The 15,178-nt window shown below is 43.9% G+C and overlaps 2 long non-coding RNA genes across 2 annotated transcripts; one reads left to right on the top strand and one right to left on the bottom strand.

Annotated features, from left to right (window-relative positions):
- The first annotated feature begins 1,298 nt into the window (after positions 1–1,298).
- On the top strand, positions 1,299–2,304 carry LOC132591352 (uncharacterized). The gene is made up of 2 exons (XR_009556925.1): positions 1,299–1,331; positions 1,763–2,304. It is a non-coding gene; the product is annotated as an uncharacterized LOC132591352 (long non-coding RNA).
- An 8,664-nt stretch (positions 2,305–10,968) lies between these two features.
- Positions 10,969–12,124, bottom strand: LOC132591327 (uncharacterized). The gene is made up of 2 exons (XR_009556913.1): positions 12,075–12,124; positions 10,969–11,466 (listed from the first exon to the last, which is right to left on the bottom strand). It is a non-coding gene; the product is annotated as an uncharacterized LOC132591327 (long non-coding RNA).
- Positions 12,125–15,178: the final 3,054 nt, after the last annotated feature.

Below are 15,178 nucleotides of genomic sequence, written 5' to 3'. Positions count from 1 at the left end.
AAAGAATGCTAAAATATACATTCCCGAAAAAGCCGGAGTTATTTTTGTTAGGTTTAATAGGGAATGAAATCAAAAAGGAAGATGTAAAAATATTTATGTATGCCACCACTGTGGCTAGAATTCTACTAGCACAGAGGTGGAAAACATCAGAAACCCCATCAGTAGAAGAGTGGAGAGGTAAAATGACTGAGTATATAGAACTGGCTATGCTGACGGGAAGGATAAGAGAACAAAAAGATCAAAAGACTTACCGTATAAGGATTGGAGTAAATTTTTGGACTATCGCAAAAGGCATTGCAAAACGGTAAAAACACTCACAGGAATGATGTAACATCTGCAACTGTAAAAATAATGTATGTATAGAAGAAATAATAGTATACGGAGATACAGTATGGAAAGAAAAAAAGCGTATAAATTAGACTTTAAGGAACAAAACCAAAGAGAATGTAAAGGGGAAGTCAAGTTCGGCAGAACGGATTTATTGGATTGTGTATCTTGTATTTGTAACTTTGGGATTTGTGAACAGGTCTATGTTATGTTTGTTTATGTTGATGTTGATGTAAGAGAAAACAATAAAAATTACTGATAAAAAAATGTATAAATCTAAAAAAAAAATCTTTGTAATATGTATTGATTTGGATTCGTTTTGTTGATTGTTTTGTTTTTGTTTTTTAAATCAATAAAGCATTATAATTTTTTTAAAAAATCAAATAAAAAAAGGTGTGCGCGCACCATGTCATGTGATTGATTATAGCTCATTCGGCAGAGCATAAGACACTTAATCTCACAGTCATGGGTTCAACCCCCATATTGGGCAAACAATTCTTGTGTTACAGGGAATTGTACTAGATGACCCTCCTAGTGCCTTCCAGCCCTACAATTCTATGAAAGTGGTGAGTAATCAAATACACATTTGTAGTGATAACTGAATTTCCATGGAATGTGCATGAGATCTGCACACACCAAGTGATCTCAGAAGAGAGAGAAACACCCCTGGTTTCCCCACCTTGGAACTCATATGGGGTGTGTCCAGCAATCATTGCCCAGGTGACACAAGGACAACACGACCGAGACCCAAATGGATGGAGACATCATCCCATGCTTGGAAATTCTGTGTGCAATGCCATGAGTCAAAGCCAAGGTTGCACAGCTCCAACTAATTAAGAAAGAGATTGGTACAAAATGCAAAGGAAAAGAAAACAAATTGGCATGGCTGGGCCATGGCTCAATCGACAGGAGGGGTTGGCTAAGGAATAGTATAAAAAGGTGTCCTGGATGGGAGGCTGGCATTCACAACAGCTGCACTTCCAGAGATCTCTTTGGTGAACCAGGTAAGTCTCTCTGCCTCTCCCTCTCCCTCTCCCTCCCTCCCTCCCTCCCTCCCTCATCCTCCTTTCAGGCAGGGGTGGCTGATGCCCAATGGTACTAGCATGGTGGAAGGCCTTAGAAGCAATCTGGTTCCCTCCAATGCTGCTGGACTCCAGCTCTCATCATTCTCCTAACAACTCTCAGCACTCTTAACAAACTTCAGCTCTGAAAATTATTTAGGGGATGCCATCCAACAACATCTAGAATATACCACATTGGCTGCTAGTGGCAAGGAGCCCAACATCAGGATTGTTGTGAGAGTGAAATGAGCACAGGGGAGAGTCATTTATAAATGACTTGTTGGGATCCTGGGAGGGAAGGTAGGATGCAAATTCAGTCAGGAATTACCCAATTATACAAGAATAAGCCCAAATCTGCCTTCTGTTTCCTACAGGTTTGCTTTGCCAACCAAGAAAGATGTGCTCCCGTCAGGACAAAGACCAATGCTACAAGCAGGAGAAAGAGGAAGGGTCCTGCTGTGGTGGCCGGAGGTCTTCCACCAGTGAGGACCGAGGTTCCTGCTGTCTGGGACGGAGGAACAGCGGAGGGTGTCATGGCAATCGGGGTTCATCCGGCTGTCACGGGAAGCAACAAGAGCAGCAACAGCAACAGCAGCAGGTCTTCCAAGTGCCATCTCAGAAGCTGAAGTGACACTAAGGAGAATTCTTAGAAGGGCCTAATTCTGCAGGGATTTTGTGGAGTAATTTTAACACCAGTTGTTGATCATTTGATACATTTTCAATATGTTCTGTCACCTTTATCTCTGTGCCCAATTCGACCACCCCAATTCTCAGCTACCTCTTCTCCTCTTCAAAGGGGAACATCTCCTGTGACATATGGAGCATGAGAAGAGCAAGGAGAGGCATCCAGCTATTTCTATTTGCTGTTCATTTGCGCACATGAGGGAATAAATAATAAACCTTTATTAATAATGAACTCTTTATTTGTTCATTTTTATTTTTTATTCTAAGCACCTCTGCAATTTATCCAAATAATCTTCCATTTCTATCCAGTAAATGACCAGCATAAATGTCACTTTGATGTATGTTCATAGGAAGTTGCATTCTACTGAAACAGAGCCTTGGTCATCTAGCTCAGTATTGTGTACTCTGAATATTGTGTACATTATTGTGTACAGTGGCTCTCCAGGGTTTCAGGTAAGGGAGGCAGTGATGCTTCTGAATGCCAGTTGCTGGGAATTCCAGGAAGGAAGAGTGATCTTCCATAGCCTCCAACATTTCTCTGGTGAAAATATGGATGTCCTATTCCATCATCATCATCATCAATCATCATCATCATCAATATTCCACCCATATAACTCAGTTGTGAGTCACTCTGGGCAGCTTCCAACATATAAAAACATAATAAACTTCCCTCTAAAGGGTTGCCTTCAGATGTGTTATAAAGGTTGTATAGTGACTTATCTCTTTGGCTCCCGGGTTGGATAACTCCATACCTACCAACATTTATCCAGTGAAAAGAGGGGTGTCTTAAGGAAAAGCAGGAGATTTTGGGATCAAATCAGAAACCGGGCCAGCTCCTGTAAATCCAGAACTTTCCCTGGAAAATAGGGCCTATTGGAGGGTCTACTCTTGTGGTTTTGCACTGTTAAAATAGGATACTGAATGAGATAGGTCATTGGCCTGATTTATCATGATCCTTCTTTTGTTTTTGGGAAAGCAAGGTATTGAACATGGGACATTGGTTTGTTTGTTTTTCTGGGAAGCCTACTTGGGAGGACTTATCTTTAAAGCTCGCTTATAAGCACATTTAATGAACAAACTCGTAAAATACCGTACTCTTATACAATGTCACCCGAAGCCCATCTGACGACAACCAGTTGAGTCCACAGGGATAACACAGATCCAATCAGTGTAACTTATCTTGAGCTAGATGGACCAATCATCTGCAACAGGGGTGCTAACTTGAATAAAGCATTATGAGGGCCCAGTTAAGCCACCCCCACACCATTTGAATGGCAATGCCCATTAGGTTCTTGGGGCCCAGCCCCTCAAATATTTTAAGGAAGGAAAAAGGCACTGCGGCCCCTAGGAAATGGCTTCTATGATCTAAAACCCTAAGGAGAGCATTAGTCATTCTTCTATATATTTTCCTAATCAGATTTTCTGACAAACTTCTCGTGTCAGGTGATAATCAGGTTCTGTTTGTTTGGCAAGGAATTAGACAAGATGACTCATTTGGGTGTTTTTGGAAAAGGTTGAAGCTTGGAGGAGATTCAAAAGAACACCTCTATCTTTGCCTGAAATAAGAACAGATGTAAAATAATAGGTACACAGTGAACCGTTCCCTGAAGAGATCAAATTTAGATCATGTTTTCTTAAACGCCACCTTTTTATTCCACCGTGGAAGAAGGATATAGGAAGCTCCTTTATACTGAGACTGTAGGTCCATCATTCTAGCTCAATAATGTAAGAAGGATCCCAAATTCAGCCCACAGCATCTCCAATTGAAAAGAGATCATGTGGGAAAGGATGGGAAATATCTTCCTCTTTTGGGGCACCTGGAGAGATGGAGACAGTTAGAGTAGGCCATACTGGGCAAGGTTATCCAGGCAGATTCCTATTTTGGGAGGGCTCCTAAATCAGTGGCAGTGAACCTTCTTTATGAAGAAGGTCTCAGATTCAATCCCCAACATCTCCCATAGGTTTTGTGTATGGACTACCTGCAGAGCTTGGGAGCTGCTTCCAGTCAGAGTGCACAATGGGGGTAAAGAGTAGGAATGTATGTGTGTATGGAGAAGTGAAGATAGGAAAAGAACACAATGACACTGAAAGGCTTGCAGGAAAGAAGATTTTAATGCCTTGAAAGAGGTAGTCATAGCAGGAAAATGAAAGACTATGTTTCCCATGCTAGAGGAAGGTCTGGCTCATCATCTGGAAAAGACAGCAACCAAGAGGTGGTGATCATTGTGGTTTGGTATTTCAGGTATTTCTGGAGGCATCTACTTCATCTTCTGCTGAGAACTTCCACCACTACCACCACCACTGCCGCCACCACAACATCCGCCGCTGCTTCCGCCGCTGCTTCCGCCACTGCTTCCGCCGCTGCTTCTGCCACCGCAGCATCCTCCTCCACTGCTGCTTCCGCCTTGAGAAGATCCACCTCCACGGCCACCGCAACATCCTCCACCACCTCCTCCACCACCACCTCCACCACCACCGCTACGGCAGCATCCTCCACTCCTCTGGCTTTGTTGAGATGATCCACCACCACCTCTGCCACCACAACAACAGCAACCGCCTCCACGGCCACCACAACAGCCTCCTCCTCCTCCTCCTCCTCCTCCTCCTCCTCCTCCTCCTCCTCCTCCTCCTCCTCCTCCACCTCTGCCGCCACAACAGCCACCGCCTCCTTGTTGTTGTCGTTGTTGGCTCATATTTGCTATGGCTTTGATAACTTCTGGAGGGAGAGAAAGAGGGAGAAAGACCAACATCATTTTTGATCAGGTTTCTCCAAGGGAGCAGCTTTTGGGGTATTCTGTAAAGTAGGTATGTGATCCTCCAGATGTTGTTGGACTAGAATTCTCATTTTCCTTCTTCCATTAGCCATGCTGGTTGGGGATGCTAGACATAAGAATCCAATAACATCTGGGGGTTCAGAGGTTCCCCACCTTTGATAGACATCTTTTCCTAGACCAGCTGTGTTGCCACATGAGGAACATCCCAGGCCCTGATATTTTAGATCCCAAACCCGAGACCCTGGGGTGGCTCCTTGTGATGTTATGGTTGTGGGTCCTGGATACTGAGATCAATTGAGAGAGAGAAGCAAGCAGGGCAGACCCTCCCCAAGTATCTAAGCTGTCATTTGCAGTCAGCTCCTGATGGGATGAAGCTTGCAAGTCTTCTGAACAAATTATTACTTCTCTTTCTACTTCCACTACTACTAATACTACTACTACTACTACTAGCATTCTAACACACCTGGAGATTCAAGCCTCCACCAGCCATTTGAAGGGAGTCAAAGAAAACCTGGAGACTTTAGGTTAGACCTGGAGGTTTGGCAACCCTGTTGATCATCAGTGGGAAACCTGAAGCCCTCCAGTTGTTTTTGGACTCCATTCTTTGCCTTTCAGTCATGCTGGATGGAGTGAAGGAAAACAGGGACCAACAACACCTGGAGGGCTACACGTTTCCCCTTCTTTATTTTACACCTCTATATGTGTGTTTCATATATGATCCCTGATTGGTTGAGACATGTTCTTTAAATATACTAGAATATTTCCCAAGGAAATTGATTTCCCACCAGTGGTGGACATGCAACATCAGCAACATTCACAATCCATGCTGCTGCTCATATGATATTTATCCATGCACCTTAGGGTTTAGAAGAAGCTCCAGAGAGACCTTTCCCTACAATACAAATGCCTCTCAAATGAGATGCTTTGTTCCCAAGTCAACGTTGCTTTTAGGACATTTGACAGTTTTCAATTGTGTTTTCAGAAATCAAGATCTGCGTGCTTCTTAATCAAAGTGCAATAAGACTATCCCAGTATACCAATTCTATATCCCTGAAAGAAGATAACTCCTTCCTGTCTAGGATTAAGCCCCCTATTGTGTGATTACTTTCAGTATGTGGACACAATTTAGTCTGATTTAAGTTTGGAGAACTTTTGTGCAACCCACGTCTTGTACTGTTTCCTTTCCTTGCAGAATGACACACACCCCTTAAAAATAATTCCATGAGGGTTGAGGAACCTATGAACTTCCAGATTCCTACTCTCACCACACCTGACTTTGGGTGATGCTGGCAGGGACCGATAGGAGCTGGAGTCCAAGAAAATGGCTAAACTACAACTCCCATCACCCCTGACCATTAGCCATACTGACTAGGGTTGGTGGGAATTGGAGTCCAACAATTTCTGGAGGGCCTCAGGTTCCTTGTCCCTGCTCTGGTCCAGCCAATCTAACCAGGCACACACAGTTTTAAGAAATGCCATTAAAAACCCTTTAAACTTCCAGCTAAATGCTGATTTTACAATAATTAGTCAAGCTCTCGCAAAATGCTATGCCAATCAAGAATTCCCAATACTCAGCAGTAAAACACATGTTTTGTATATCAAAGCCCTGCTCAGTTCAAAAAATTAGCATCTCAGTCATCGTTTTCCCACTGCCAAAAACTTCTAGTCAACCACAGCTGGTCGAAGGAGGAAAAGCTAGATGAGATGGACCAACAGTTTGACTAAAAGGGGAAATGGGCCCATAGCTCTGTGGGTAGCACAATTGTTTTGCATGCAGAAGAAGGTCACAGGGTCAGTCAGACAAGGCTGGGTCTGCAGAGCTGCTATCAGTCAAGGTGGACAACATTGAGCTGTCTGTAGCCAATGGTTTTACTCCATACAAGGCTATGTTTCTTTCTATAGAGGAGGACTGTGGCTCAGAAGTAGAGCATTAGCTTTGCATGCAGAAGGTCCCAGGTTCAATCCCTGGATCTTCCAGGAAGGGTTGGGAGACGCTCCAGGCTGAAACCCTGGAGAGCTGTTGCAAGTTGGAATAGGCAGTACAGAGCTAGATGAACTCAACAATCTAATCAAGATAATGGCCATTCAAAGGTTCAGCACATCACTAGTAATTCCATGAGGCTGTAGCAGGGGGAGAGATGGGTCTGCAGGGCCTCTTCCCCTTCTTTGCTAAAGGACCAGTTCCACCACTATCATTTACAGCAGCCATTCCATCAGGCTGGAATACAATGGCCACCATCCTCTACTTTGGTCAGACTGGTTGTGGATGATGAAAGTTGGGAGCCCAAGTACGGTATCTAAGTCCTAAGTTGTTAATGAGTTTCTAAGTTATCACAAGGATCTTGAATTTGGTTCAGTAAAATATCATCATGAGAACAAATAAAGAGCCTACTGGATCCTGACAAAGACCCAAGTAGGCCAACATCCTGTTCTCATACTGGCCAACCAGATGCCTCAATAAATTGGTCCTGAGTTCAGCAGCTGTCTGTCCACTTGTGATTTCTAGTAACTGATGCTCAGAGGTGCAATGCTCCAGACATAGCCACCACAGCCATTGATCCCCTCATTCTCCATGAATTTGCCTGATCCTATAAGAATGTCAGGAGAGCCTGCTGCATCATACCAAAGGCGGCCCATTTTGTCCATCATCCTGTTCTCATAGTGGCCAACCAGATGCCTCAAAGCAGGGCCCGAGTGCAACAGCACCTCTCCCCACTTGCAATTCCCAGTAATTGGTATTCAGGGCATAGAGCCCCCACCAGCGGAGGTAGAACATAGCCATTGTGACTAGCAGCCCTTGACCTCTCTGGTCGCAAATCTGGAAAGCTATTGGTCCTACTCAGTTAGATTTGGCAGAAGTCTCCCTTGGAGAATGAGAGATCCATTGACAGTCCAGAGAACAGTGAGGTCCTCATACTTACCCTGTTGATCACTGAGAAGACGTTGTTGTCAAGTCAAGTGTTGTCGAGCGAATGAGGATCCTTTGGAACAAAAGAGCTTTTTATACCATCTCCAGACATTCCATTTCAGAAACCAGTGGCATTCTGATAGAGCTTTTGGCACACCCTTGACCTCACATTTCCTTAACTTCCCACCATTTTGCATTTATGAGTTTTGACTCATCCCTACATGAGATTTCTATCTTCTGTTACACTCCAGTATGTTATGCACCTGTTTCTGTGGGTTCCTTCTGCCAGGATGCAACACCTGACTTCACCATCTAGCCCCAATCCACATGGACTGGCAGCTGACCTTGAGGTTTTCAGGCAGGGAGTCTCTCCTAGAATTAACTGGAAGTGTTGTTGTTTGAACCCAGGACCTTCTGCACAAAAGGAAGATGCTCTGCCACTGGGCCTTGGGCCCAATATAGAACATAAGGAATTGTCTTACACCAAGTCAGTCTCCAGTGTTTCAGACAGGGTGCCTTTCTAAGCTCTAGTTAGCGAGGCTACTCTGCCACTGAGCTACCTTCATATTTCTGCTCTGCCACAATGTATGGTCCTTAGCCTAAAAATCAAGTGAGATTTTAGCCCCAGTTCTTGAATAAAAAGCTGGTTTACACAGGAAGCTGTTTTGTACAGAGTCAGACCACTGGTCCATCCATCGCTGTGTTAAACACACTGAAAGGGCATTGAGTCTTTGGGGTTTTAGGTGGGGAGCTTTTCACAGCCCTACCTGGAGATGCCAGGACTGTACCTGGCACTTGCTGCATGCCAAGCAGATGCTCTGCCACTAAGCTATGACCCTTCCTGTTGCTTGCTTGTAATCACTTACCATTAGTTGCTCAGATATTTTTATATTACTGTCTTATACAGTGGCATGGGGGCAGATGGGGCTCATCAACTTCAGAAGGTAGTCCATCTAGGACAGGCATCCCCAAACTGCGGCCCTCCAGATGTTTTGGCCTACAACTCCCATGATCCCTAGCTAACAGGACCAGTGGTCAGGGATGATGGGAATTGGAGGGCCGAAGTTTGGGGATGCCTGATTTAGGGGAAGGAAAACTGTGATCCAAATCTCTCCTGCTTTGCTGTTATACTCTTTCGTGAGAAAGGCTTCGGAACTCAACCTTGAGGAAAAAGCAATTCCTGCTGTCTTGCGGGCTATCACCAGGAGAAGAAACCCTACACAAATACGGAGTGGAGTCCTTAAGAAGGTTAGATAGTGTCTTCCTCGCCTCCTTCCAGCAACTCCTGCAGCCAAAGAGGTCCCACATGAATTGCTCTATTCCCCTTTGGATCACATCAGCAAGGCAGAGAGGGGGTTCTCATCATCTGGGCAGCCCAGGAACTCCATGCATATGACCCAGGCATGACGCTTCGGTGCTGCTAAAGTTGCAAAAACAACGTGGGAGGCAGCAGTTATGAATTAGTGGTCTCTGCAGCCACAACAGGCGCTGTGATTCTCCAGTGGTTCGACTTCACCCTCGGAGGTGCACTAAATTGTCTCTCAGGACAGATGGATCCCAACAATAGGGCTTCTGATTTGTCTGCAGAGGGAAATGGCGGTGCGCAGTGGATCGTCTGCCTAAAAGACGACTGTTACTAGGCCATTTGGGTGACAGGGGTGCATGCCAGGGTTAGACACCCCCCTTAAAAAGCCCCACAGATAAGTGGGGACCAGCTGAGTGAAGAAAAACTGGCCGCGCTTGCGGAGTCTCGCAACTGCATCGGCAGTGAGTGGGGGGCACGAGAGAGCAGCGGCTTGAGTTCGCTCACGGCTCTATCGCAGCTCAAAAAAGCCAAAACTACGAATCACCACCTGAAGCAGCAGACTATCTAAAGTAAGGTATTCATTGCCAAATGTTTTCACTTTAAAACTAGAGAATTTGGGATTAAATTCAGTTTGGCAAAGACGGAATCTAAAAAGGAAGGAACTCTGCAGCATGGACTTGTGAATGAGATCAAAAGACATTTGGAAACACATCAGTCTTTTGTTACTTTTAAAGCTGCACTTAGCTAACTATTAGCAAACTGTTGGATACAAAGAACTGAACTGTTGATGTTCTGAGCTTTATAAATGGAGTGGAGTACCCTCAGTTTTTGTGAATGGAAAAAGCTTTTTTTATGAATGAAAGCTGTTTAAAGATTGGAAAAAAATTAAAATAAATTTAAATGGACCCTGGATCTTTGAAAATCCTATCAAAGTTGAACAGGAGAACACTCTCCCATAACTGGGAGAAATCTCAGGGAGGAAGAGTGTCTGGAAGAGTGGGAGAAGGAATAGAAAAAGTACTTTAAATGAGCAGGGCCATATATCGGAGGGGGCATGCAAATGTCCTTAATGAATGTCATTAACACCCCAGGGACAACAGATTGGGTGGCCTTAAAGATGAAAAAACAGAGGGGGGGGGGAGAAAAAGAAAATCGACCTTTTAAAAAATAAAAATAACAAAGTAAAATAACAAATAAAAATAAAGATGCACAGCTCTAGTCTAGGTGGCACCCTCTTTTCGGCCATTCAGAGAATGGAAAGAACATCCTTTAAAAAGTGGTTGGAAAGTCACCTATCAGGGATAGATGTGATTCCTGCATTGCTGGGGTTTCAAATAGATGACTCCTGTGATCTCTTTCAGCTCTACAAATCTATGATTGAATGAAGGAGCAATAAAATTTTGACTAGGGATTATGGGTGTTTTTTGATATTTTTTGATGTTTTTATATATGCCGGACACTGGTCAGATGTGTGGAATATTAATATTAATATAGTAATTTTAAGTCTATTATTATTATTATTATTATTATTATTATTATTATTATTATTATTATTATTGGAATAGGACCTCCCTATTTTCACCAGAGAAATGTTGGAGGCTATGCAAGATCACTCTCCCTTCCTGGGATTCCTAGTAACTGGAATTCAGAAGCCTCACTGCCTCCCTTACCTGAAACCCTGGAGAGCCGCTGTACCCAATAATGTATGCAATATTCAGAGTACACAATACTGAACTAGATGGCCAAGGCTCTGTTTCAGTAGAATACAACTTCCTATGAGCCTACATCAAAGTGACGTTGACGCTGGTCATTTACCGGATAGAAATGGAAGATTATTTGGATGAAATGCAGAGACTATTAAAATATTTTTTTAAAACAAACAAACAAAACAAAAACAAAAATCAAGAGTTCATTATGATTAATTGTTTATTTTTTTATTCTCTTATGTGTGCAAATAGAAATATCTGGATGTCTCTTCTTGCTCTTCTCATGCTCCAAATGATGACCCCCTTTGAAGAGGAGAAGAGGCAGCTGAGAATTTGGAGCATTTTGGGTGGTGGATCTTGGCGCAAGGATAAAGCTGCTCAGCAACTGGTGTTGAAATGATCCACCAAAACCCTCCTAGGAATTCTCCTTAGTGTTACTTCAGCTTCTGAGATGGCACTTGGAAGACCTGCTGCTGCTGTTGCTGTTGCTGTTGCTGCTCTTGTTGCTTCCCGTGACAGCCGGATGAACCCTGATTGCCATGACACCCTCCGCTGTTCCTCCGTCCCAGACAGCAGGAACCTCGGTCCTCACTGGTGGAAGACCTCCGGCCACTACAACAGGATCCTTCCTGTTTCTCCTGCTTGTAGCATTGGTCTTTGTCCTGACGGGAGCACATCTTTCTTGGTTGTCAAAGCAAACCTGTAGGAAACAGAAGGCAGATCTGGGCTTACTTTTGTTGAATCGGTTTATTTACAATTCCATTTGCATCCCAACTTTCCTCCCAGGAAGTCCCACAAGGCATCCATACATGACACTCCCCTTCCCCATTTCATTCTCACAACAACCCTGCTCTTGGGCTCCTTGCCCCCTGCCCCTCCAGACAGCATGGAAATTATCCAACATCTCTCACACACTAATCCAGGTGTAGCCAATTTGGTGTCTTCTAGATGTTGTTGCATGACAACTCCCAGCATCCCTAAACAGTGGCCATGCTTGGGGCTGATGGGAACATTGGCAGGCAACAGATTGCTCCCAAGGTCACATTCAGACCATACATTTAAGTCCCCAAGAAACAACTTTAAACAGTCATGGCTTCCCCTAAATAATTTTCAGAGCTGAAGTTTGTTAAGAGTGCTGAGAGTTGTTAGGAGAATGATGAGAGCTGGAGTCCAGCAGCATTGGAGGGAACCAGATTGCTTCTAAGGCCTTCCACCATCCCAGTCCCAATGGACATCAGCCACCACTGCCTGAAATGAGGATGAGGGAGGGAGAGAGGGAGAGGGAGAGGGAGAGGGAGAGAGACTTACCTGGTTCACCAAAGAGATCTCTGGAAGTGCAGCTGTTGTGAATGTCAGCCTCCCATCCAGGACACCTTTTTATACTATTCCTTAGCCAACCCCTCCTGTCGATTGAGCCATGGCCCAGCCATGCCAATTTGTTTTCTTTTCCTTTGCATTTTGTACCAATCTCTTTCTTAATTAGTTGGAGCTGTGCAACCTTGGCTTTGACTCATGGCATTGCACACAGAATTTCCAAGCATGGGATGATGTCTCCATCCATTTGGGTCTCGGTCGTGTTGTCATTGTGTCACCTGGGCAATGATTGCTGGACACACCCCATATGAGTTCCAAGGTGGGGAGACCAGGGGTTTTTCTCTCTCTTTTGAGATCACTTGGTGTGTGCAGAGCTCATGCACATTCCATGGAAATTCAGTTATCACTACAAATGTGTATTTGATTACACACCACTTTCATAGAATTGTAGGACTGGAAGGCACTAGGAGGGTCATCTAGTACAATTCCCTGTAATACAGGAACTATTTGAACCCATGACCCTTAGATTAGGAGTCTCATGCTCTACCAACTGAGCTATCCTGCAGCCCATGCGCACTGGCCTGACAGGAGTCTGCAGGATTTCCAGAAGTGGTGTCTTTCATCTCTACAGTGATGGCCACCAACTTGTATGGTTTTAAAAGGGGATTCGACAAACTAATGGGGATCAGGCTAACAGTGGCTCCCAGCCATGAGAGCTATGTTCTCCCACTGTGATATGCTGTATGCCTGAGCGTAACACAAGTCACTGGGAATCATCAGTAGGAAGAATTGCTGCTTGTGGGCTTCCCATTGTGGGTCATTTGATTGGCCACTGTAAATTCAGGATGCTGGACTAGATTGGTTTTTGACTTTGACTTGACCCAGCAGGCAGGTTGGTTTCATTGTCTCTCTTTCTAAATTTTATTTATTTATTTTGTTTTTGAATTCAAAATTTTATAGAGATAGATTTTATAGAGATCCCCTGGACTCCCACCCTCCCCTCTGTGGGTCCTGTTATTTATCATTTCCGTCTGCATCTTTTATGATAGTCCAAATCTTTTACATCTCCATTGTAGCCAAAATTCACCCTTAAACTACAAGTGATATTCCAATCCTTACTAATGATTTTAACTGTTTACAATGGTCTTTAAGATGCTATAAATTTTTCCCATTCCTTATTGAAATTTTGGCCTTCCTGATTTCTGATTCTTCTGGTCATTTGGGCCATTTCAGCATCGTCCATCAACTTCATCTGCCATTCTTCTCTGGTTGGTAGGGACTTGGTCTTCTTTCCATCTCTGGTTGGTTTTATTCTCTTATGACTTAATAGTGAGATAGGGGACTCTTCCATTCATGCCCTGCCTGTTGCTTTCCTGGCAGAATTTAATAGTTCACTGAGAGACCTGGCTGTTAGATGGGCCTAGATGATCCAGCTTTCTGTTTTATGTCTGGTAGGCACTGACGAACCCTTCGTCCTCGTGGAATTAGTCTATAAGACCATTCAGTTGGTGGTAGTATGTGTATGATAAGATGTGTAAACCATTCGATCGAAAAGCTCTCCAATCACTGTACAAATATGACTAAAATCCACAACCCGGTTAAAAACAAATATACACAAAAGCATTATCATGGAACACAAAATATGTGCCCTCCCATAATCCCTAGTCAAAATTTTATTGCTCCTTCATTCAATCATAGATTTGTAGAGCTGGAAGAGATCGTAGGGGCCATCTATTTGAAACCCCAGAAATCACAGCTAAAAATCCCTGATAGATGACTGTGTTTAGAAGCCTCCAGTGAAGGTGAGTCTTACATAGTCCATTCTACTGCTGAACGGCTTGTAATCATTCAGTCATTTATTATATGGTCACAAACCCATTAAAACGGAACACAGAAAGCATAAAAACATGATCATTTAAACATTCACTTGTTCTAAAATAAAAAAAAAATTCCTTCAGTAGCACCTTAAAGACCAACTAAGTTTTTATTTTGGTATGAGCTTTCGTGTGCATGCACACTTCTTCAGATACAGTGAAATAGGAGTCCCCAGGCACTTATGTAGAGAAGGGGTGGGTAGGGGGTGGGGATGGGGAGGGGAGGGGGGATCACTCAGAAGGGTGGTGGAAGTGGGTGATTGACTGACTGATAGCTGTTGATGACCGAAAACGACTGCAAATGGTTTTGCATGAAAAAGCAAGGGTTGAGATGTGGTTTTCAAGCTACTGACACAGGTTTGAGGCTAGTAGTACCACCAGTGCTCCCCCCCAAAAATGTTGAGGGGTAGTCTCATTTTCACTCAAGAAAACCACCATTTTATAGTTCAAATAAATACAGTAAATAGACAAAAGTACAAAGATTCACAAAATGTTTAGGGGTATGCGTACCCCTGCGTACCCATAGGAAAAAAAATGCACTGAGTACCACTATACTAGTGGGACGCGGGTGGCGCTGTGGTCTAAACCACAGAGCCCAGGGCTTGCTGATCAGAAGGTCAGCAGTTTGAATCCCCACGATGGGGTGAGCTCCCATTGCTCGGTCCCTGCTCCTGCCAACCTAGCAGTTCGAAAGCATGTCAAAGTTTATTACACCTACAGGTACTTGCCCGGGAGAAAATCCCACTGCACTCAATCGGACTTACTTCTGAATAGACACGTACATAGACACACTATCAGGCCCAAGCTCAGAATGACCTCAGACTTGCAAGAGAGGTTAAACACAGTAAGTGAAGATTCTTCTTCTATGTTTGATGCAAGAGAAAGAACAAGTGAGTAGCAGGTCCTCTGCATGCAAAAGACAGAGAAACGGAAGGAGGCGAGAACACACTCAAAGGAAGAATAGTTGATGAAAATAATAATAATAATAATTTATTTATACCCCCACCCATCTGACTAAACACGATAAAACATCAAACATTAAAAACTTCCCTAAACAGAACTGCCTACAGATATCTTCTAAAAGTCAGATAGTTTTTTATTTCCTTGATATCTGATGGGAGGGCGTTCCACAGGGCTGGTGCCACTACTGAGAAGGCCCTCTGCCTGGTTCCCTGTATCTTCATTTCTAACCCTCGTGTGGGAACCGCCAAAAGGCCGTCAGTG

This window comes from Zootoca vivipara, chromosome 17, assembly GCF_963506605.1.
Source record: "Zootoca vivipara chromosome 17, rZooViv1.1, whole genome shotgun sequence".
NCBI classification, from domain to species: Eukaryota; Metazoa; Chordata; class Lepidosauria; order Squamata; family Lacertidae; genus Zootoca; species Zootoca vivipara.
The sequence above is the reverse complement of the archived record's forward strand: the minus strand, read 5'-3'. Positions and strand labels throughout refer to the sequence as shown.